Here is a 24,313-nt window from a genome sequence, read left to right as displayed (position 1 = left end):
ACATACAGTGTAGGGAAACTCTGCCAGCAATGGTTAAAGACTTCCTCACTAGACGCGGTTAGAGAACACCTCAGTCTCCTGTTTAATCACACCGACTTACAGGACTTCCTGTTAGGCCCAAGAAAACAACGCAGAAAACGTTTCTTATACGAAGTCTATAATGAAATTTGGAAGCTTTCACGACAAGAGGGTACTGCCCGGTTAAGGCAAATAGATCAGGAAAATTTAAAGAAGGCGTTAGCTGTTGTAGATAATGGGATTAATACCCTGTCCGACCGAATATATACCCTGAATAACATAGTTTCTTCTGCTATAGTCATTATACAAACAGATTTGTCTTCCTTACATCATGGACTGAGTCAGCTAAGGTCCATCATGCAGCTGGGTTGGACGCTTCAAACACTGAAGGCGGGTGTCGTTCCCTGGCAATATGTCAGCATGAGGGAAATATTTTCTTCTCTTAATTTAAAGCAACAACAACAACTACTAATGGCTAAGAAAGAAGCGACTTATGTCATGCTAAACATCGAAAAATTAGAAAAGTTGCCTTTTACTGTGGCTGAAATACCATCTGCTGAGTGGTTAATACATGGGGTCATTAATCTGCCTATTTCCACACTACAATTCACATCCTGTTTAAAACGCATTCCGGTAGGCAGATACGAAAAATTAGGAGATAGTTACATCCATGAGGTTTGGGAGCTACCCTTCGCATACAAATGTCTCAGTGGCATGAAAGAAGTCTTTCTTAGCAGTAGTGAATGTGAGACTTCAGTTAGCCATTCGATGGTTTGTAAACAGCTGTCCTTCCACAGGGCATGTAACGCATCTGCAGCAAACTTGGCTTGTTATCTGAAGGGAGTTCCAGTCCCCTTGATAAGACCTACGTTCCAGGTGCTTTCAAACGGCAGCTATGTTCTCCTCAATGGTGAAGACTGTTGTGGGTTGCGAGCCAGAATCGTTTTTGTTGTTTCAGTCTCTAAGATTGTAACATGCTGCGGGAACGTACTTTTTCCTTCCACTAAAACAAAAGAGGTAGCAGACATTTGGCCTCATATTGCTACTTCTAATGTTAATTTTGACTAGTTGAGCAGACTCAAGGCTTTATTGTTTCAGAAGCATGTGGCTCTTGCATCTGCACTCGAGACCTACGCACGTCAGGTGGCAAGGTCGTCAGTAGAGATACAATCCCTTTTAAGTACCAACTTTCTGAGACACTTTGGTGAACTCGTGGGACGGATATTTAATGCGTCCAGTACTACTGGAATCGCAAATTTCTTTAAGGATGTTGGTTCTGGTTTCGTTCACACCTTCTCCTCCATATTCGGTTTAATACCATGAGCCATTCACTCAATATTCTCCAGTATTTTGGGGGGATTTCCAATAACTTTGGCTATACTAGTTGCCGTTATGCTGTTGTTGTTTTTTATGAGCAATGGCTGTCCTGCCGCAATTAGAAGCAGCGATAGCGCTCCCATCAGCGCAGCTGTGTCGTGATCACATGATGCAGTATTTTGGAGCAACACTCCTGGAGCAATTGGAGTGTGACCGGTCTCTGTCATTCAGACCGGTTTTACATTGTGTGCAGCCTGCGTTTCGGTGCCTCTGGTGCTCTTTCGAATATGAACTGGAAGTTTGCCTTTCTAAGCAGCGCTTGCTTTCTTTGGACGCTGATCCGTTGATGTTCTTGCTGAGGGCTCATTACCAGACATGCGCATTGAGGGTACGTTTGCTACGAGAAGCTACTTATGAGTTGCCCTTCCTGGAGGATGTGGCTCTTAACTCATCATTGGGCACACCACGGAATGCCGCCTTGGTTGACTCTCAGGCTATGGAACACGACTGCTCCTTGGTCCTTCTCAGCGATGCCTTTCCAACTTTAACACCTGCCGAAGTGGAAGATTTCCTGTCCTCCATTGTCCCGGAATCGATTGGAAATTCTAAAAATAACTCTGATTCTTGAAATTCGGTCCCTTATATGCCACATGTTAACAGTTTTAAATTGTCTTTTTATACGCTCTCCTGTCCTTTTAACTTGTCATTATTGACTTTTTTTTACATATATATCTAGAGTTGAGCTTAGAAGCTTTTTAAGTATATTTAGGCTTTGAACCACCTTCGACTGACAAGGGGAGGGTGTTGTGTAGCCATTTTAGTTATAGCTCCATGCACATTATTTTAAAATACTAGGCCTGCCGCTGTGCACTTTAACCTAGATATATTTTAGTCAGCTTTGCTTTATAATTGTTACAGTAGCCACTTTTATGGTCTTGTTTTATTTTCTCTCTATCTGACTGTTTTTGCCTAGGCCAGCACTCTGTTCTCAAACAAGACATTCTTGCGCACTCTCTACTTCTTTCAAGGCTACAGCAAGATAGGTTGCAGGTGAACTTGGTATAAGTTTAGTCTCTGACATTCATAGAAAATACACATCCTTACGTAGGGACATTTTCTTAGAACACCAGCTGTTTTATTATAAAAACACTTTCCTGTCCCTTACAAGTTAGAGGGAGATTGCAGCCAGAGACCCATGACTGTATGCTGATTGCCGAATGCTTCGCTACAACTGTTTTGCAGACTTCAGGCCTTTTCTCAGGTATAGGGGATGATGTCTTCCCAGGGGAACCTGAAGGGCAGAATTAGAGCTTAGCACGCTGTCCTCTATCATAGCCTGGGTAGGAATTAGTCTGTTGTCTCTAGTGACAATATGGTAGCATCATTTTTATGTTTAACTCTCCTAGTCACAATTTTAATCTTGTCATGCTGTATCGTCCTGGTTATTGCAGTCCACGCTTTGTTATCTAAGATTCAGTAGCTTTATTAAAGCATTATTGAAATATATACTGCCTCTGTTTTTCATTGTGTATGTGAGACTAATGTAACTGAGAGAAACGGATGAGACCTGAGTGACCACGGCTTCCCTGAGAAACCAGTTATGTCATGCGCTCAGCTGCCCTATCATCCCTGCCCTTGGGTAGAGATGAGGCACTGCTAGTTAGCCGGAGAAGAACCCGGATTGGAGCGACAGGTGTTACCTGTAGTGGGTTAGACTTAGTCTCCCACACTGCAGGCGATTCTGCCACTAGAATAATACGTGACAATGCAATTAGTGGCAGGTGTGGCAAAAACTGTCGGGATGAGGCAGTAATACTGGGTGATGGCATGCAGGGCACTGGAGGACAGTGCTAAGGTGAGGGTGCGTTGAGGTTGTGAGTGTGCTATATACCGGTAACTCCCAAAACATACCCTCAGCTCTCTGTAGGGGTCTACTAAGGGCATATGTAGCAGCCCATTGATTTATTTGCAGTTAGGATAGTGAGGGAAGGAGAATGACTATGCACTCAGGATGCCAGTCCAAAATGAGGTGTTAGTCAACGCTCTCTTTTTAAGGTGGTTTCTAGTCATTCTTGGCTGCCTGAGTAAAACTCAACGGTAATTCATCCCAAACATGCACTATGGGGAATATTCTGAGGCAAGTGGTATTCTCCCGGTGCAGAGCCTGGCTTTTACAACTCGCACACTGTGATTACCTACTGTGATGTAGCAGGGCTGTGCGTCAACTTCCAGTTTACTGCGATCGTCTAATCGGCATGCTTGGCCTATGCTTTGCAGCTAGCTCAAGTATGCAGGCCTCAAATGCATTATAGTGGGCACGACCTGTTGCAATGCTCAATAACCCCCCCCCCAATTTGCAAACGCTATGTAATATTGAAGCAGTTCCATGTCACATGGATGAAGCCCGTTTGCTGTGAACCACATCTTGAGCAAAGCCCAAGTGTATTCAGATTCATTTTGCTAATCACTTTTGGGAGTGATATGAGCTCTTTGAAGCTGGTTAAACTGAATTTATTTCAGCCTGGCATTTCTAGGTACCTCATGGGAGTACTCTGCTATTTGTCCCGCTCCTTATCATGTAGTACTCCACCAAGTTCTGACACCCATTTGATCCTCAGGTATGTAGTGAGGTATTCTCAATAGGGCTTTATATAGCCAAGTTATCACTCTCCTGCCGCCTCCCACAGAGTAAAGTGTCTGTATGTAGCGGTGTGTCTGTGGTCCCATATTTCTGACTTTCCAAGTTTTACTTATCCCTGCGGGTTTTGCGTAGCCCTGCAACCAGTGATCTATGGTTAATGAAGTGCCTCTGTTATAGCACAAAGTCTTTGATTACTTCAAATGGTGCAAGCATCCCCTCATGAAATGTCAGCCCCAGCCTCTATTCCTGCTGCTTCACAATGATGTATTTCCCTGTTACTGTCAAAATCCGCAAGTCCAGACAGGCTCCGCAAGGGAACCATTGGGGCATAAGACATTACGATACAAGTACTTCTTAAAGCTCTGGCATGACTGTCCAGTGCACTCTTAGTAATCTTGGGAATGAATGCTGGGTTTTCATGGTGTGTAGGAGTTTTCTATGTAACACGTTTGTGTAATTTGCTATGCATTCTTCACCGCCTTCTAGTAGGTTACAGCCTTCTAGCCAGAGAGCAATCCATTGTGCTTGGGCTGCTATTAAACAACTCTAAATTTGAAGCTCCTATTCCGCCTATGCTCATTGGGCGCTTAGGTTTCTCCAAAGCCACTACCTGTATTCTAAATAAGATCCTTCAGTAGACAGTCTAGCTCTCTAAACACTGTCATCAGGACCACAACTGGGATATTAGAAAATAATAAAGGAGCCCAGGAAGTATCATCATTTTAAACAACCACACCAATTCAGCGACAGACAGTGGCAATGTCCTCCAAAAATTCACCTGAAAGCAGCAATACTTTCATCGCACACCCCAAATTTCAACCTAGTAGATTGGGTCAGACAGTATACTTGTATTCCCAGATATCTAAAAGTAATGGGCTCACACTAAAATCCTTCAAATTATTTTCCCACTATAATGCTCGGGAGAGCCGATCTCATTGGATAGAAACAGGATTAGCCCAGTTCACCTGGAAGCTGGAAATATTTCAGAATTCTTGCAGGGTCTCTACTATTGGGTGGAGGTCCATTCTAACATTCTTATATTATAGTAAAATGTTGCCTGCATAAATGAGATGATCTGACGGGAGTCCTGCAGAGGGATACTCCAGTCCTGTCCCCCCACTCTGCAGCTTACTCGGGAGTGGTTCTCATGCCAGGGCAAACAGAAGAGGCAAGACTGAGCAAGCAGAGAGAGTGGCTCTACCCATTTGACAGGGTGCCAGTATTGTGGCTCCTATTTTAACAGGTGTTTTAGGATTATAATACAACAGGGAATCTAAAGGATCCATTTCTTGAGGACCTGGAATATATTTTGCTAGTTCAAAGAATGGAAGACCAGCTCTATCTAAAGCCAATTATACAGAGTAATTGTAGTCTACGGTAGCATTTTCCATTACCTGAAATAGCCTCCTTAAGTTTTGTGCCCTGCTGCGACCAGGTATAAACCAGTTCTGATTGGTATAAATGAGCAACAACATGTAAGGCATCAATCCCTGAGCCAGGATTTCCCCACAATGGTATAGTATATGTTTAGGACTCATAGAGGGCAATAGGAAAACATATCTAATCGGGGTTTCCCAGGCTTTAACAATGGGACTATCAGTGCTTTGTGCTGCATGGGGGACAGACAACCGACCCCCAAGAATTCAGCATACGAAGCCTAAGAGCTAGTTCGTCAAAGTAAGTACAGAAGAACACCTGAGGGCTTCATAAGTATCCAGAACCTTCTCGGTGGCCAGGTCTAATATACCCCTTAATCTCTAGGGCTGCTATTGGTTGTTCCATTTCTACCCTCCAAGGCTATGAGTGACAAGCCTATTCCCTCCAGACACGTGCCGCCTCTTCCAGCGTCCATCCTCCTTGCTCCTTACACAGGGAGGCGTAATGCTAACAAAAGGCTGCATTAATGCTGACTTCAGTTGCTGAGCATTTCCCCGAAACTTCTTGATCTCTTCTAAGGATTGGTCTTTGGTCTCGTTTTTGACAGCCATGCCATCCTAGACCCTTTGCCCCCCGAATGCTGCCTTGTTATATCGATTGTCCAGACAATGCAGCTTTTTAACCAAGGAGCACGTTTCCCAAAATTTGTCTGCATAGCATCTTTTTTAGTATCATCCATTACTGCCTCCTTTTCTCAGGCAGGCAAATGGGTCTCCACTTCAAACAGTTCCAGAGTCATCGGGTTCATAGCACCGAAAGTGCTAAGAATGCAACAACCCTGAACCACAACTTTGAATGCCTCCCATTCAAAGACATAGAAGAAGCTATTGCAGCATCATTCACAAAATACTGCTCAATAACCCTCCTCCAATGATGCTTAAGAAGCAGGGTCCTCTGGACTCTCTAGGCCAAAGCCAGCCAGTATGCCACCAATTCTTACCTCAGACTCCGGGAAAGGATAGGGTCAGCCAAAGTGCCTGTTTGTGATCATACACCTGCGCTTAGTTTATCAGGGCTATCCCACGGGCCAGCACAGAAGGTTGGTGGTGTCCTCTGCAATCCCTAAGGCAATCAACATTGTTGTTCCACCTCTGGTATGCCACCAGATCAATTTGGTGGCTGGATACTGCACTCTCGCCAATGGAGGCCTCCCCGGCTATCGGATGATGTCAGAATCACAAACACTGCACAGGAACTCGCTCAGATGGAGTTTGCCGTGCTGGTTCCTGTAGCCACACCGTCCTTAAACATTTCATTGATTTGATTGCATTTGTCTTTCTTTATTCTGATATGGTATGACCTTACCTCCATTTTCAACATTATAACGTAACCAACTGATGGGGCTCCAACATCTGACAACATAACATGTTACTGAACCCACCTGTGATCAGGCATCATACTTTTAGAAGCCACCACAAGATTTCTTAGTGTTTGTCCTCATTTCTGTCAGGAGGTTAGCATCTGCAGCTTTTCCATGTAAAAGGTTTTGCTTTGCCCGCCTCCTTTTCCCCAGCCACCACCCTCACCTCACCACTTTAATTCATAGCTGCTTATTTTATGTAGGTAACTCAGTCAGGGTTCACTTTCACCTGCTGATAATACTCCATTAGTCACAAATTTTTCACCCACTCATAACAATGTTCTGGACTATTCAGTAGCATGACTCATGAACACATGTGTGCAATGTGACACCAAACACCCCGATTTTTTATGTATTTTCTGCATAACCCCTCTTCAACGGCTTAGTCCCTATACACCAAATGTTTCTGCTATTTGAGAATCAAAAATAACAAAGTGTCTGTAAAGAAAATAAAGAAAGATGGAGACATTCTCCAAAATTACCTTAAAAAAAACATGGTCATGAAACATACTCAAACTGGACAAGTAATAGTCGCTAATCTGGGCCACCGTGTAGGTCTCGCAAACAGAACAGCACCAAAACACATGAAGAGACCTTCCTCTGATATGAAGCAGTGTCACATTTCCAGAATCACAGCAGGCCAGGTCTCAAGCTTTAATGGTTGAGGTCACAGACATTTTTGGTGGGCTCTAAGGTGAGCTCGCTCTTACCGTTTTGAAGTCCACACAAGCAGTCAGAAAATACCCTAACGAACAAAAGTCCTTTGTGCCACTACAGAGCTAGAGGTTCAGTTAACAGCATCAAAAGAGGGCCACCTCATGTTCCAGGAGCAGGCAGACATGCACATGCATCTACGTAGATGACCTAAACAGATCAGCAACTTCCTTCTCTGATAAGTTTCTGCTGTTTCTGTTCCAGATGAACCATATATTTTATCCCATAAAAGTGGAAGGGGCCTCAAGCCCAAAGTGGCAGCTATATTCAGCAACAAAAGCAGGCCTGAAGGCACGATGGAAGAAAGACCCTGAACGTGAGCAGAAGCTGTATGGGCCTAAAGCTCACCACATTAAATTTTTCAGTGGTGGTGCTGACTCAAAGTAAGTTGTGTACTTCCTCATAAGTCAGATATGAAACTCACCACAAAGCATAACTGATAAAGAGTTCCCAGGTGGAGCTTCAACTGAGGTTGTAAAAATAATATAGAAGCACCGCACTGAAGTGCAGAGAATCCACTGCTATTCCTCCCTCCCCATAAACACACACACATACTTCCTAGTTTTTCTATGTGAAAGTGGGAAACTTCACTTTCTCACCTTGTGCTACCAGCTGTTATTCAACCACATACATGACATGGACAATGGAAAGTCCCTCCGGCAGAAATAAGTGTCTGAGGGTGCACGTGTCTCCTATAAAATGCCCTGACCTTCAACATGATGTGCCTCAGTTGCTTGAAAGAAGGAGTCCCTATTTATATGTAAAAGGGCACACATATGATCATTCATTTTGGGGATAATTGTAATTGCAAGAACATGCAATATTAGAAGGTGCACAAACGCTGCTCCTGCAGAAGTGAACTCCTTTTCGGTAGTGCTTGTATTTTGCAGCACCTGAGTCACCCCAGAAATAAAAAAGGCAACTTGTATTCAGAAACTATTTAACTTTACATTTTCATTCTCAGTTCGTTACACTTTATGGAGTTTTGTTATATCTGTGTCCTAGCATTCTACCCTTAAGCTTTCCTTCAATGAGCCCTTCTTCATAGTTGACTTGCGTTAATAAGAAGTGGGCAAGTGCTCATATATAGTATTTGACAGATTTTTCTGTACTAGTTAGGAAACAATTTGTGGAAATGAAGGTTGTCTTCTAAGATCAGTTGCTAATCAATATTCCACAATTGCAAAAAACGTAATTCACTAAGAAAAATCAGTTGGAATGGTGGTATGTTGAGGTTCAAACCTAACAATGGACTTTGCAAGTTGTGGTCAGCCAAACATCTGCATTTATTGTCTAAAATATGGGTGAGCTAGATGCGGTAGAGGACGTAAGAGCTTAGGCAGGGTTATTTTGAAGATGAAAGTAGTAGAATGGGTTTGGGATAAGTCAGAGTGGGGATGGAGGATAGATTGATAGAGACACAGGGTGATGGGGAGACAGAGTAAAGCTTACGAGAGAGTAAAATTTATATTATTTATTTTATTTTTATATATGTATTTACATTTTTTATTTATTTTAGTTTTTTATCATTTGAATTTTATTTATAGATTTAATTTTATTTATTTTTCTCTAGTACAGTTGGACTAAAGTAATAACAAATGGATATGTAAATACATAGTTAGGGAATATATGTGCAAGAAATATAATAATTCACTAAACTTGCTCTGAAGATAGAAAGGTCCCTTTTGCGAATAGCTCGGACGGTAACCAACAAGGCCATGAAGTTGACCTTTTTATTTACTGGTAGCCAATGATGGTCCTTTAGGTCAGCTGCAATAGACTGCCTGCTGAGACAGCTGAGGATAAAGCTTGTGGACGTATTTCGAATCCACAATAACTTATTGAATAGCCCCAAAGAGACACTCGGATAAAGAGTTGGAATTGTCAAATATAGAGGTCACTAGTACTTGCACAATGAATTTTGACTTAAGTACTGTGCAACAGGTAATTGCACAAATTTTGGGATTCAAGGAAAGGTCTTTATTGAACTTTATCCCGGGGTTTCTCACTATCAAAGTAGGGGTCTGGGTTCTCCAAGGTTTCCTGGCCACAGCCTCAAGAGGTCAAAGTGGGAGTAGTTGCCAAACAAGTGCCACAGATTCATCTGAGTTCATCTTAACATTTATCAGCATAAGCATTACTCCTGGGTGACACTGCTGCACACTTACTTCTATGTAATCTAAAATGTACTACTATGAGAGTGACTTCTTTAATGATGCCATGTGCGGGCTTCTAGGATGTTAGTAGCACACAGAGATGGTTAAGTAGCTAACCATACCTAGGGAATTTCAGTAGAGTTTAGGATTTTATTATGTAACTTTAACATTTTTTTTCGGAGAAGAAAACACACTGATGTAAAATTGTTGTGAAATATTTGTTTGTGGTCGTCCATTTATCCATCTGTTCACCCAACAACTGGGAGCTGCCCGATTAACCTTTTTAAATCTTGCTTAGACACCTTTAACTGACTGCTGTCAATAGACCTATTGTATCCAATATAAACTTAGAGTGGGCTTTGGGACAATGCTTGCTTATGATTAAACGGTGTTCTTGAATATTTGCATTACCTGCTTCTGATTCAATGGCTTTCCTCCACTTCCTTATGATTGTTCTGCCTAAAAAGAATGTTGGTTTCACCGCTCTTAACTAGATAAACTGTAGCCTTCCACTGCTGTCATCAGGGCCTTGCAGTGCCTGAGGCACTGGGACCAAGTAACAATAATTTCCTCAGGAATTGGTTATCTGTTTTCACCACGGTAACCCCAGGGTTCTGTTGCAGCCATGATTGTTTTCATTGTATGTACCTGCAGATTGCCTGAATAAAGTCACCAACCAATTTGTGTTTCCAATGGAGTACACTCCAGTTTTCTGTGCCAGAGTCCTCTCTGTTGTGCCCATGTTACTTTCTAAACTGCTGCCTAGTTAAAGAATGGGACTTTCTCCATGGGTGGGCTGTTGACCATGAAACGCTTTGTTAGTGTGGCCTTCTGATTGATGATCATAGACCTGTTTTTTACTGGATTTATTCTGAGTTTTTTTTTTAGTTTGGCAGTATGTTAAGAAATTTGTGGGAGACGATGCATTGATAACTTAGTGTGGACTAGGAGGACCTCATCCTCATCTCCTAGCTGAGGGCTGCCCAGTTATTGATTTACTATATGGTCTTTGACATTGTTTCAATATACATTAAAAATAAGTTGCACCACGAAACATCCCTACCTAACACAAATATTTTTGCTGATGTCAGTGCATCCTTCTTTCTTGACGTATCAGATCTTAGCCGTGGTGTGTTGGTGAGGGAAAACTAGAGCATTGAGATGATGATCCACCTTTCACTGAAGATTACTGTTTAGAGTCTAAGGATGTTTTAAGTCGATGAAGGTCAGGTACTGGGGAACTTTTTTTTACTGCCTGTGTTTCATGCATGCCAGATGTAGCCTCAGTGTGATCAACGATACTCAGGCCACGCTTAAAGCCTGGCTACACATAGTATGTTATTGACCTACACTCACATATTGAGGCGATTTAGTATTAGTTTCCCATATATTTTACCTGCATAATCTAGAAGAGAGAAATTTGGTGTGTCAAAAGGAATTTCTTTTTAGGGTCGAGCGCAACGCGCTCCGTTCCTTGTGTAATCTCTCTGTGGGCTTTTAACAACACTCATGTCAAGCCCATCCCTTTGGTTGGTTTGTGGGCTTGCCTTTTAAAATTAGCTTGATTTAATTAGTGGAAGGCATACATACATCATGCCTTTTCTGGCGTTTAGCCCGCCTCAGGCGCACTGACCAACTACTGAAAACTTGTTTTCTATATGGTTTCTGCAATATTTTTTCTCTTTATTTCACAGGCAGTGTGATCTCACTGGGCAGAAGTTGAACGCTTTGCATGACATCGACCCTGTTACATGGATAATTGCACTTTTGCAGTTACATGGATAATTGCACTTTTGCCGGTTACATGGATAATTGCACTTTTGCCATACGTTTTACTGCGAGCAGACTTCTGTTTCCTTTTGTGTGTTTGCTGTGCACGCACGCTGGCCATGGGCTTGCTTATGTGAAACTGTTTTACTTTTCAGTTTATGTGGCAAGAAAGTCCGGTTAGGAGTTTTCAAACGCTAATAGCTTTAACTCGAGGAAACGCAAGACTCATTGCATTGCAAATGATTGTTTGCATATTGGAACCACAATTGCTGAACTCCAACAGTGTGGTACTTAGCAGTTAGTAGCTGTATACATTGTTGTAAACATTGAAACAGGGTCATTCCTTCAATTCCACCTCCGCAATTTGGCATCCTGACTTTGAAACAACTGGGAGAGATATTACCAGGGTGCACAATTACAGCACCATTAAGATTTATCTCCTACTGAGAATATGAGTGTTATAATACAAATTTCTTCAGGTAAGTTTCTTTTACAAAGTCGTTTTCTAGGAAGGAACATTAACTTGTGATACCAACAATGTGCAGTAGTTCCACATACTGAATAACTGCACAACTGGGAATGCCCAGCTGGACTCCTAATTAAAACTACTGGCCAAATCGCTCATTCCTCGCCCTCACAAGTAAATGCAGTGGAATACCGTACAATTACGAAACTAAAATAGTTCAATATTAAGTAACAAACATTTATTTTGTGTAAGATAGCATGCAAACAGTGGATTGGGGTGGGGTGTGTGTGCATGTGTGTGTGTGTGTATTACTTACTGGCAATAGCCTGTAAGTAGTTATAGTTCGGGCCCACTATCCTAAGGAATAGCATTTTTTGTTTTGCTTATAACTTTGTCCCCGTTTAACAAATCCTCACATAATTTTCAAAACTGGTTTGACACTCACTTCAGCTGCTGATTTGAAAGTTTCAGATGATTTGTCAAGCAGGGGCCAAGAAAAAGTGTGTGGGGGGTACTAAAATGCATTTTCCACATGCACTATCCCATAGGGATTTTAGACACAGCTACAGCCCGAACCACTGATTGGAATTACACCAAATTTGTCAGAAAGCTAGATCTTGGTCCAGAAAGATCTCTTTATTTGGTGCAAATCTGTTCAGTAGTTTTTGTGTAATTAAAGAAAAAATATGTATATATGTATCTAGGGACGCAGATCCACTGTGGATTCATGGATCCCTGAGTGAAAGCAAGGCCCTGATTGGCTGGCTGCAAGCTGAGAGGAAAGTTGCGGCTGCTATTTTGTTTTTAACAGCTCGGTCTGGGTAGGGGTGGGGGGATATACAGTAAAGGTGACATAAGGGGTCAGGATAGAGATATCCTGACCCCATAGGACTGATGGAGGGGTCTCTGAGGGACCCACTGTGGGCAAGAAATTGCCCACACACTTTTTTTTGGGGGGGGGGGATGCGAAGATCCGTAGATCCACCACAGCTCCCACTGAAAATCTGCAAACCCCTGCTGCTCATGGTCGAAGGCTGTGTGCAGTGTGTGGTTGAATGCAAGCTGAGAGTTGGCTAGGCCATGCAGCCAACCCCCCTTGCTGTGCACAGCGTGGGTTTCGGTGCATACAGCCAGGCCCTGTGGCCAACTCCTTGTCTTTGGCTGTGTGTGGCGTGGGGTTGGGTGCATGTGGTGGGTTGGCCGCAGGGCCGTGTGCGGTGGCAGCTGGATTAACATATGGTAATTAAGTGTTACTTTACATTAAAAAAATAAAAGAAATTCATAAAAAAAATTAAAAAAAGAAATTACAGGGACATTAGTTAGGTTCACATTTTACACACGTAAAACCATAAAAATTCAGCACTTGAAGTTATACTTATTTAAAGAAACTATAACTCATGCCATAAATAACTGTAAGCCACGAATTATACTTTCTTAACAGAAGTATAACTATAACTGCTGAATTTCTATGGTTTTGTGTGTGTAAAATGTGAAGGTAGTTCTAGTCAGAACCATGTGAAAGTATAACATATTTGGAACCTTTGTTTTTTTCCCTGAATTTCTAAGGTTTTTTTTTAATTTTTATTCTGTGTCCTAACTATAACATCCCTGTAACCTTTGTTTTTTTCAGTGAATTATTATCAATAAATTGTATCCTTTACAAAAGAAGCATATCTCTGCCTAGGTTAAACATTTAGTGGGGTACAGTAAGGGATTCTGCAGATTAGCATGGGTCCCACCGACCCACTCTTAGGGAAGCCCTCAAATCTGACTCCTTTTGAGGTGTTATGAATAAAAAAGACCCCAAGTATAGAAACCAGGTGTGTCAGAAGCTTTAATTCATGCACTCTCTTACTGATCCCGATACAAGCCCCTCTTTTATTGAAGAGACGACTACCGCCCGTCGCCTCTAGATTCTGGAATTAGCTGAGCAAGAGCCCTGCTTACTCAGGTTGTTTATTGCCTCATTTACCTCTGCGTCCTGAGAGAAATTATGGTAGAAAATAGATGCCTATCCAGGGTTATCATAAAAATAGAACCAATGAGTCAGGGAGATGGCGGCTGTTGACTCAGGCACAGCCATGCAGATGAAGAAAGGGAGAAGGTTCTCTTAGTATTACATGAAACAGGGTAAACAAGCAGGCGACTTGGTCTGAAAGTAGCAAAAATGTGTTTACACGGATAAAATAAGGATATAGCTGATTTGTTAATTTACTTTACAATGAGAAACCTCAGTGTTTAAAAGTGCACTGTTATTGCGATTGACTATGGTGCTACGAGCTTCAGTTGTATTCGACATTCACATGTATCAACAAGGATTAATTTTCACATTTTTAATAGAGACAATCTTGTGTGTGTTGGAAATAAAGTTGTGCTGTGCATGCAGTTGTGTTTGTTTTTAATGTATAGAGAAGGAGTGTTGATATTTGTCTGACCAAGAGGAGGACTGAGTGGTCTTAGTTGCTGGAAATGTTGATTAATTGCATCCTTTGTGCCAAGTTCTGTTTGGCTACCTGCCCACACCGATCCTGTTCTGGCGCATGTTGGTTTAATGTAGGAGCTGGTGTACCACTGAATGCTCTTTTTCCAGGTCAGCACAAGGACAGAGGGAGAGAATGAAAAGATATATATATATATATATGTTACAAGAACATTATAGATAGGTTCTGAATTTACTCGTTCAAAACCACAGAAATTCTGTAACTATAGTTAGAGTTATCTCAAGTAACTATAACTCACACCCCCACCATACACATTTTTTTCTTCAATAATTTGACTGCTAATGTTTCATTGAAAACGTTATTTATGTTATAAAAGTTGTCATGAGTGCTGTAATATCTGGGGTAATTAGCAGTGCATGGCAAGGGTATGTCTTATAGTTACTTTGGGTCATGAGTTATAGTGCGCTTAGGGTTGGCTGAAGGGCCTGGCCGCAGGCCAACACCCTTAACCACCCAACCACACACTGTACACGGCCTTCAGCCATGCGCGGTGGGGGTTGACTGCAGGGCCTGGCATAACCACCCAACCCTGCGCTGCACACTGCCTTTGGCTTTGACTTGATGCGTCAGTGTCTGAGCGGGTCTGAAAGTGGGTGTATAACTCTCTGAGTTGATCTGCCAGTGGGTGCGTGAGTGTCTGAGTGCTTCTATGAGTGAATGATTTAGTGCATGAATGCGTCTGAAAGCTTTCTTTCTTAATTGTTTCAGCATTATTCGCAAATTTGCTATGACTTTACACAGGGAGGCCGGGCTGAGTATCGCATCGTATTTGTGAATATCGTAAATTGTCAAAAAATCATTTTAAAGTCATAATTTGACCCTCAAAGACAACTATATTACACCCCAGGGTTTCAGAGTACCTCCACCCTGACCCCTTAACCTCTTTTTATTTTACTTTTCAGCCCTAGGGACCATACTCCGTAACCTAAAATGGTGGCTGCAACTTTTTGGTCAGGTTGCGGCCAGCCAATCACAGCCTTCCTAGTGGTGCACAAATTTGCAAATATGCTGCGATCGCCTCAAAACTTCGCAACAGATCTGCGGCCCTAGATATACAATTTTATTTCCCTTTAATATCTCAAAAACTACTGAACAGATTTACACCGAATAACACAAAGCACAATCTGTGGAACATAATCTAGCTTTCTGCCAAAGTTGGTGTAGTTCCGTCCAGTGGTTCGGGCTGTAGTCGTGTTCAAAACTCCTATGGAAAATAACAGGGGAAACGCTTTTTCTTACCCAGACCCCCCGCGCTTGATGGATCACCCTTAAACTTTTCATGTGCAACAAGAAATACCAGCACACTTTTTTTGGAAAATTTTGTGCAGATCGCCAAACGGCGCCAAAGATATAGGCAAGTCATAAAATGCTTTTTCTATGGAAACATGGTCCCAACTATAACTACCTATTGGTGACCAGCAGTAGGATATAGAATGATATATACCCTAATGGCGGTCACCAGTAGGTAGTCATAGATAGGACCATGTTTCTATAGAAAAAAAGTGATATATATATATATATATATATATATATATATTATTATTTTTTTCACTGAAAGAATTAAAGGCTATAGAAACATTATTGTTAGGTTGATGTTTTACCCACACAAAACCATAGAAATTCAGCAGTTATAGTTATACTTATAGTTATACTTATGGTAAGAAACTATAACTCGCTGCCCAAAGTTACTTTTCGGCACAAGTTAGAGTTTCTTTAGATAAGTATAGCTACAAGTATAACTATACCTGCTGAATTTCTATGTTTTTGTATGGGTAAAACATGAACCTAACTACAATGTCCCTCTAACCTTTGTTTTTTTCAGTGAAAAAAAACACCAACTGAAGTGATGTCCGTTTTATTTTTTGGAAACGTTCGTGAAGATTCATCAAACAGCGCCAAAGTTATTAGCAAAACAAAAGGGGGTCTACAAATTCTGGGAGGACAAGGAAGCCCGCACTCATCCTTCCATATGGAATGAAACATTATTTTGCTTTGTAAATCTGACAATCCTGCCTAATTTGATGATACTGAGTACAATGCAGTGTCTGCGAGATCATCTATGCTATTATCATCTGGAAGAAAAAATGAAACTTTCCTTGCAACAACCTCATGAGTGTACATGTGGAAGGGTGTCCCCAGTTATTCCCCTGGAAAAACTAATGTGCTGCTTTACCCTGCATATCTGCTCGGTACTGAGATCTACTCCTCTATGTCCAATAGCTCACAGATGCAGTTATCTGTAGGATGCACCCAGAAACATGCTGGTTTATCATTCAGCTATGGGGATGGAAAAAGGACTAGCCTTAGCTCATGTGTCTTCAAATGCATTGGCTCTGGTAGGTCAGAATTAAGTATATGCATGCAATGCCACCTTGGGATCAACTAGCATCAATACTACAGGCACAAAGGCATTAATGACTAACAAAATGGTGCAAAAATTAATGAAGTAAACAATGCAACTGAAGTGAAGCAAGTGACTGCTAAATTTACGTGGTGAAAGACAAGTTTGTCACCCTCAACAAGACTGACAAAGCAATCTCAGATGGAGGATGTAGCTGCCAGGGCTGAAGACTAGATCTGAAAAATAGTGTGCATCTTGGAGGCATTCAAGAAGATCTGGAGGGCAAGATTTTAATTTTGTATTGACATTTTTCTTGTGATACACTGAAGAGTGGTGGTTTAATTTTTAAGCGAGTGATGTGAGTGGACCTTGGTATCTCTTTTGTATTAATGAAACACATCACTTTGCAAATATATGAAAATGCTTCCATCTTAAATAGGCTAATTGCACCAAATCATTCAAAAAATAATTGTAACATGGAACTAGGTATGACAACAAAATGAGACTGCAATTCAATGTAAAGTATCCCTGCCACATTAAACATCTAAGGAGAAACTCATATCTACATTCAAAAACACAACTCAATTTTAACAGTATTTAATTTTGGCTTTAATTGCTATCAAGAGTGCAACAGAAGCTAACAATTGTGCATAGACTGATTGAGATGGTGCATGAAGAATGAAAGATCCATGCCGTTTATTTCCCAAAAGGCAACTGAATTTATTGGAATAAAATCCAAACTCACATGAGTAAAAGAAGGAATGGATAGAATAAACAGGCATTTCCTTTTCAGGTACGAAGCCCTCATTAGAGTGTTGCTTTTGTTTTTCTATATAACTTAAGATAAACACTGATATTTATTAAGCCAAATGTCCATATATTAATTGTACTTAATGGAGGACCACCAAAGTAAAACATCCACTTTTACATGGCTACCATATTTGTAGAATTTGAAAATAAACCATGGAGGTTCTCCAATTTAGGCAAAACTTAAGATCTGAAGTAGGCAATATATTGTTTTTATTACATATCTCCTTACAAAAGAGTTCTTCTCTGGAACAGAAATTATGTGGCCACATACAAAGTGGCTATTCATAGTTTCAGAAAGGCAGTACATTTTGCCAAGGATGACTTCAAAAACGTGGTTGTATGCTAAAGAGAAACATGAAAGTGCAAATTTTCATTAAAGGTGCATTAGAAATGTAATTTTCACTTGGTAAAATAAAGAGTGGAAGCAACCAAACACAGCCTGGAGATTTCTTGAACTTGGTTGAGCAAATTCTTGCTTCAAAATGTCTTGTCAAGGGAAATATGGTTTGTTTCACCAAACTTCTGCAAAAAATATTGTTACCCAAATCCTGCTTCTTGGCAAAATCATCAAACCAATTGAAAGAGTAATTGAGATCTTTCTCAGTTTCCATAGTGTTTCCATTTTAATTTCACATGAGCTGCTGTTGCACTACTTCACTCGGTTGAGGAACCGGTCTATCTACATCAGAGATAAAGTTAATTGTTTTTTCCACTTGCAAAGCTGCTCCCAACAACTGCAATCATTTCTCAAGTTAAATCCTGCCTCCTTCTAAGTGCCCAATCTCTTGGTTCATTAATCAGTGCTAGTCAGTGATAAAAGCGCTTCTAAGCCCCTAGTGGTGATCTTGGGCAAGCTGATAATCACCACAAGTTGCCCTGGGAGGGGCCATACATTTACAACCCAACAATCGAAAATCACGGGTTGGGCTTGGCTCTCCGGGGTGCTAACCACCCAGAACTAATGAACAGAACAGAAAGCACCCGGCCCAAGATCAGTCAACACTAATGCTACACGAAACGTGGGCCCTCGACCCAGCCCCCTGGCCCAACTTCACAGCCTTGGAATTAACTGCAACTAGATCCAAAGTACGTGGCCACGCATCAGGAGTAGTCTCAATATATGTGAAAAATGAGCTAGCAGTAGCATCATCAATAACTGCAATGGAAAATTGTGACCATTTTATTCTCACAGTAACACAAGCTTAGTTATAGCAGGGCCCTGTTGCTAGTCATGGGGAGCATCTACCTACACTCAGCAAAAGGCAAAATGAAAAAGACACTAGCCCTTCTACTCCCCGCATAGAGAGGCCCAAAAACATCTCATTCGGAGTCAATAAGGCTAATTGTGGGGGACTTTTATACCAACCTAATGAGCACAGGGGCAAGACATGTGGCATGAGTTTGATAATCAAACCTGGATCATCACCGAGCTACGGGTAGAATTTCAAAGACCAGACAAGCACGGCACGGAACTGAGCACTGCATTAAGCAACCTGAAGCTATGATTCCTGAATTGAAGGTTTGAGTCAGATTCTTCGGCTGCCTACGTGCATTTTTCACAAAACAGGGCAGCCAGGCTTGACTATATATGGGCATCAAATAGCCCACTTTCATCACATTAGTAAATCTGAGGTGTATCCATCTTTGGCCAGTGATCACACAATGTCGAAATGTGAAGTAACTGCCTTGGGAGGTTGCCTCGCCAAGATAAGCTACATTAGCAAACAGGAGCATATGGAACCCAACAAGGAGAGTAAACTGGCTAAGGAGGACCAAGATGGGCTTAGGCCCACACCTGAGCAGTTTCTAGAAGAGCTCCTGAGGAATGCAGCATGGCATCTATCTAGCAAAGACCCTGGCCATCACCCCCCAGAAGGCTGAGGGAACTACTAAGAAACGGGACAATAACAAGCAGTAAAAGAACAGTGCAGCTGGCAAAGCTCAAATAGCAAACAAGTCAATTAAAATTTAAACTGAACAAAGCCTTCGGAGCAAAATGATGGAACAAAGGCAACATTTTGTCTGCAAAAAAGGTAGAGTTAATTATTTAAGAACTTTTTGATACAGGCCATTTAAAAGAAAGAAGCTAATGGGTACAGACCCATGAGATAATCAAATCAAAGGACCAAAGGAAATTCTGGTTATGGATAAATGGCATGTCAAAGGTCAAATCCCATTCAAAAGGACCCAATATTTTGCTTGCTCACTGGGAAACTTGTGATTGGCCTAAGCACGCTAGTGGTGCACCTGGGCTGAATGGCATCCCCACAACACTATTCAAATGGGCCCCCAAAAAAATGGGCACAGGTTATGTCCTCGGTCTACCAATCTTACATCTTTGGTGCCTCAATCCCAGACAGCTGGAGGGGGTCGCTCTTAATAACTATTCACAAGACAAGGGACTGCGCACGCTCAGAGAACTTCAGGCTCATTGGCCTCCTCCACGAGAGAAAACGCTATGCAAGCATTTTAAACACGGAGCTGGCAAAATAGGCAGCGAGAAATAAAAAGCTGGTTCCACTCTTCGAAGCAGGATTTCAAAATAGATACTACACAGAGGACAACTTGCTCTGCCTTACCCACCTGATAAAGGAAAGGATGGTGACGAAAAATCCATCTCTGTACACAAAATTCATAGACTTTGCAACAGCCTTCAACAGTGTCAAGAGGCAAACTATGGTCCAAACTGCATGAATGGGGCATTCCATCTCCCCCAGTAATGGGCATTATAACAGTGAATTTGGACACCTGGGTAAAAATAAAGGTGAGCTCTGGATGGTCTACACCTGTAAAAGTCCAAACTATCAAGGGCTTAAAGCAAGAATTCATGCTCGCCCCTTTACTATTTAACCTGTATCTGATCGACGTGAAGGAACATTTGGAAGCAGCAAGGGCATTTCCACCAAGGACATATGGCCTTGGAATACATGCGCTGCAGCACGCAGATGACGCAGATAGAGCTACAGAGACTTCTAAATTCCCCAGCTACGTACTGCGAAGCTAGCAACGTAGTGATTAACGTCGCAAAGACGAAAGTCACGATCACAAGCTGGAAGCTTAACAAGTATCGGAAAAGCCAATAGGTCTCGCTTAAGTGCGAGCTACTGCCTTAGGCAATCAGGTGGGGGTGGTGAACGGGAGGGCAGGGCAAGGTGGTGAACGGGTGTGGGTGGTGAACGGGATGGCAGGTGGGGGTGACGGGTGGGGGTGGTGAACGGGAGGGCGGGTGGGGGTGGTGAACGGGAAGGCATGGTGAACAGAAGGGCGGGAGGGCAGGTGGGTGTGATGAACGGGAGGTCGGGTGGGCGTAGTGAACGGGAGGTCGGGTGGGGGTAGTGAACGGGAGGTCGGGTGGGGGTAGTAACGGGAGGGCAGGTGGGGGATGTGAATGGGAGGTCGCGTGGGGGTAGTGAACGGAAGGGCAGGTGTGGGTGGTGAACGGGAGGGCAGGTGGGGGTGACGGGTGGGGGTGGTGAACAGGAGGGCATGGTGAACGGGAGGGCGGGTGGGGGTTGTGAACGGGAGGGCAGGTGGGGGTAATGAACGGGAGGTCGGGTGGGGGTGGTGAACGGGAGGTCGGGTGGGGGTAGTGAACGGGAGGACGGGTGGGGTAGTAACGTGAGGGCAGGTGGGGGTAGTGAACGGGAGGGCAGGTGGGGGTTATGAACGGGAGGGCGGGTGGGGTGGTGAACGGGACTGTGGGTGGGGGTAGTGAACGGGAGGTCGGGCGGGGGTAGTGAACGGGAGGTCGGGTGGGGGTAGTAACGGGAGGGCAGGTGGGGGATGTGAATGGGAGGTCGGGTGGGGGTAGTGAACGGAAGGGCAGGTGTGGGTGGTGAACTGGAGGGCAGGTGGGGGTGACGGGTGGGGGTGGTGAACGGGAGGAAGGGTGGGGTGGTGAACGGGAGGGCATGGTGAACGGGAGGGCATGGTGAACGGGAGGGCATGGTGAACATAAGGGCAGGTGGGGGTGGTGAACGGGAGGTCGGGTGGGGGTAGTGAACGGGAGGATGGGTGGGGTAGTAACGGGAGGGCAGGTGGGGGTAGTGAACGGGAGGGCAGGTGGGGGTTATGAACAGGAGGGCAGGTGGGGGTTATGAACGGGAGGGCGGGTGGGGTGGTGAACGGGAGGGTGGGTGGGGGTGGTGAACGGGAGGGTGGGTGGGGGTAGTGAACGTGAGGGCGGGTGAGTTGTGAACGAGAGGGCAGGTGGGGGTGGTGAACGGGAGGGCAGGTGGGGGTGACGGGTGGGGGTGGTGAACGGGAGGACGGGTGGGGGTGGTGAACGGGAGGGCATGGTGAATGGGAGGGCAGGTGGGGGTGATGAACGTGAGGGCAGGTGGGGGTGGTGAACGGGAGGTCGGGTGGGGGTAGTGAACGGGAGGTCGAGTGGGGGTAGTGAACGGGAGGGTGGGTGGGGGGTAGTAACGGGTGGGCAGGTGAGGGTAGTGAACGGGAGGGCAGGTGGGGGTGATAAATGGGAGGGCAGGTGGGGGTGATAAACGGAAGGGCAGGTGGGGGTGATAAACAGGAGGGCGGGTGGGCGGGGGGTGATAAACAGGAGGGCGGGTGGGGGGGTGATAAACAGGAGGGTGGGTGGGGTGGTGAACGAGAGGGCAGGTTGGGGTGGTGAACAGGAGGGCAGGTTGGGGTGGTGAACAGGAGGGCAGGTGGGGGTGGTGAACAGGAGGGCAGGTGGGGTGGTGAACGGGAGGGCATGGTGAACAGAAGGGCGGTGGGGGTGGTGAACGGGAAGAGCAAGGTGAACGGGAGGGCGGGTGGTGGTGGTGAACGGGAGGTCGGGTGGGGGTGGTGAACGGGAGGGCGGGTGGGGGTGGTGATGGGCGGGTGGGCGGGGGGTGATAAACAGGAGGGTGGGTGGGGTGGTGAACGGGAGGGCAGGTGGGGGTGATAAACAGGAGGGCGGTGGGTGATAAACAGGAGGGCGGGTGGGCGGGGGTGATAAACAGGAGGGTGGGTGGGGTGGTGAACGAGAGGGCAGGTTGGGGTGGTGAACGGGAGGGCAGGTGGGGGTGGTGAACGAGAGGGCAGGTTGGGGTGGTGAACGGGAGGGCAGGTGGGGGTGGTGAACAGGAGGGCAGGTGGGGGTGGTGAACGGGAGGGCATGGTGAACAGAAGGGCGGTGGGGGTGGTGAACGGGAAGAGCAAGGTGAACGGGAGGGCGGGTGGTGGTGGTGAACAGGAGGTCGGGTGGGGGTGGTGAACGCGAGGGCGGGTGGGGGTGGTGAACGCGAGGGCAGGTTGGGGTGGTGAACAGGAGGGCAGGTGGGGGTGGTGAACAGGAAGGCAGGTGGGGGTGATGAAAGGTACGGTGTTTTATTTAAAAGATGACAGAAAAAAACTGCGACAAAGCAAATTACACTGCTTTGTGCACAGTGAAAAGGATTGTCACCAAGCGTCATACTCACATGTACAGCGTGGTCTGCAGCAGTGCAAGCTTCACTAACACAAGGAACACCTACAAGTCAATGCAGCACTTCAAGTTCCCTCACCTATGGAAAGCAAGGGCTAAACTGTATCAGTAGTGCAAGCTTCCATTCTGTGCACAGCGCTGCACAGGCACAGACATACACTCAAAATCAGTGCATGTTTTACTGCCACACACAGAATGGTTACTGAAGATGTAGCAGCAAAGTATGCTTCCTCAAGCACAAATATCAGAACAGCAGCAGTCCAAGTGTCCTCCCATATACATCACAGGCAGCAGCAGTGCAAGCTTCCCTCCGCTTGCGCAGCTGCGTATGATTGCATATGATGGGGAGTGAGGAATTGTGTGGTGTATTAGAGTGAAGTGTGTGGCGGTGCAAACCACAAGGTGGAGGGATGGTGTATGCGTGTTGGTGAGTGATGGAAATACTTGCAAGAGGAAACAGACAGTCGCACATGGATCGTCGATTTGACATTAGTTCTGCTACAATCATTTGAAGTGAGAGCCCTACGCCCGTCGTAAAGTTTAAGACCTGCTACATTACGACTAATGTTACTTGCTCGTTTTTTTTTTAACATGTACTATTTGCTAAAAATTTCTAAAAATAAATAACTCTGCACCATCATCTTGAAGTGTTGCCCCACAAACTTAAGTTCGCATTGGGCGCCTGCACGTAGGCCCTGTTGTCCATGGATGAACTCGAGTACTTCTTAAATGTGGAACTATCCTGGCACTTTTTGACAAAGGGTGCCTGCCTCGGTCACTGTGATGTGCATGCCAAGACTCGGTGCCACACCCCTGTGATGCCAGACCCATCTCAAGCACGAAGGAGCCGCCTGGCACCCACACCACACCGGGCACCCCTGCCACGATGCAAGAAGCGAGCAGCTCCTGGAGGCCCACCGCTCCTTTTGCAGAGCTTATCTGTGTACATGGGCCCTGACAGGAAGAAGAGTAAATGTTTTCTGCGAAAGGTATCGCTACAGAGCCATTTGTGCATCAAACAAGACTGTATAGGGCGTAAATTGTTGCAAAGGTTACAACTTTCATGAGAATGTCTATAGGCACATCCCTGCGAGGCATGCTCCGTTTTCAAGAGAAGTCTTGAGGCAAACACAGCAGCAGGAGGCGCTAAATTTAAAGTCAGTATTACTCTCAGGCAGGGGGCAAAGTATTGCTACAAATTAAGCAGCAAGCAAGGTCCGGTGTCAGGGGGAGCAACCGATGGTAACAGGGTGTCGCATTGCTCTAGTGCAGGGTGCAGAAGACTTGTACTGGTGCCAGGAGGTGCAGGGACGGTGGCAGTAGTGAAAGCTGTTGCTGGGGTGCAGAG

General features: G+C 44.4%; 1 protein-coding gene across 1 annotated transcript in view; it reads right to left on the bottom strand.

The window, feature by feature from the left end:
• KSR1 (kinase suppressor of ras 1) overlaps positions 1-24,313 on the bottom strand; it is a 507,520-nt gene that overhangs the window by 133,834 nt on the left and 349,373 nt on the right. The window lies entirely within an intron of this gene.

The sequence above is a fragment of the Pleurodeles waltl genome, chromosome 3_2 (genome assembly GCF_031143425.1).
Source record: "Pleurodeles waltl isolate 20211129_DDA chromosome 3_2, aPleWal1.hap1.20221129, whole genome shotgun sequence".
NCBI lineage: Eukaryota > Metazoa > Chordata > Amphibia > Caudata > Salamandridae > Pleurodeles > Pleurodeles waltl.
The sequence above is the reverse complement of the archived record's forward strand: the minus strand, read 5'-3'. Positions and strand labels throughout refer to the sequence as shown.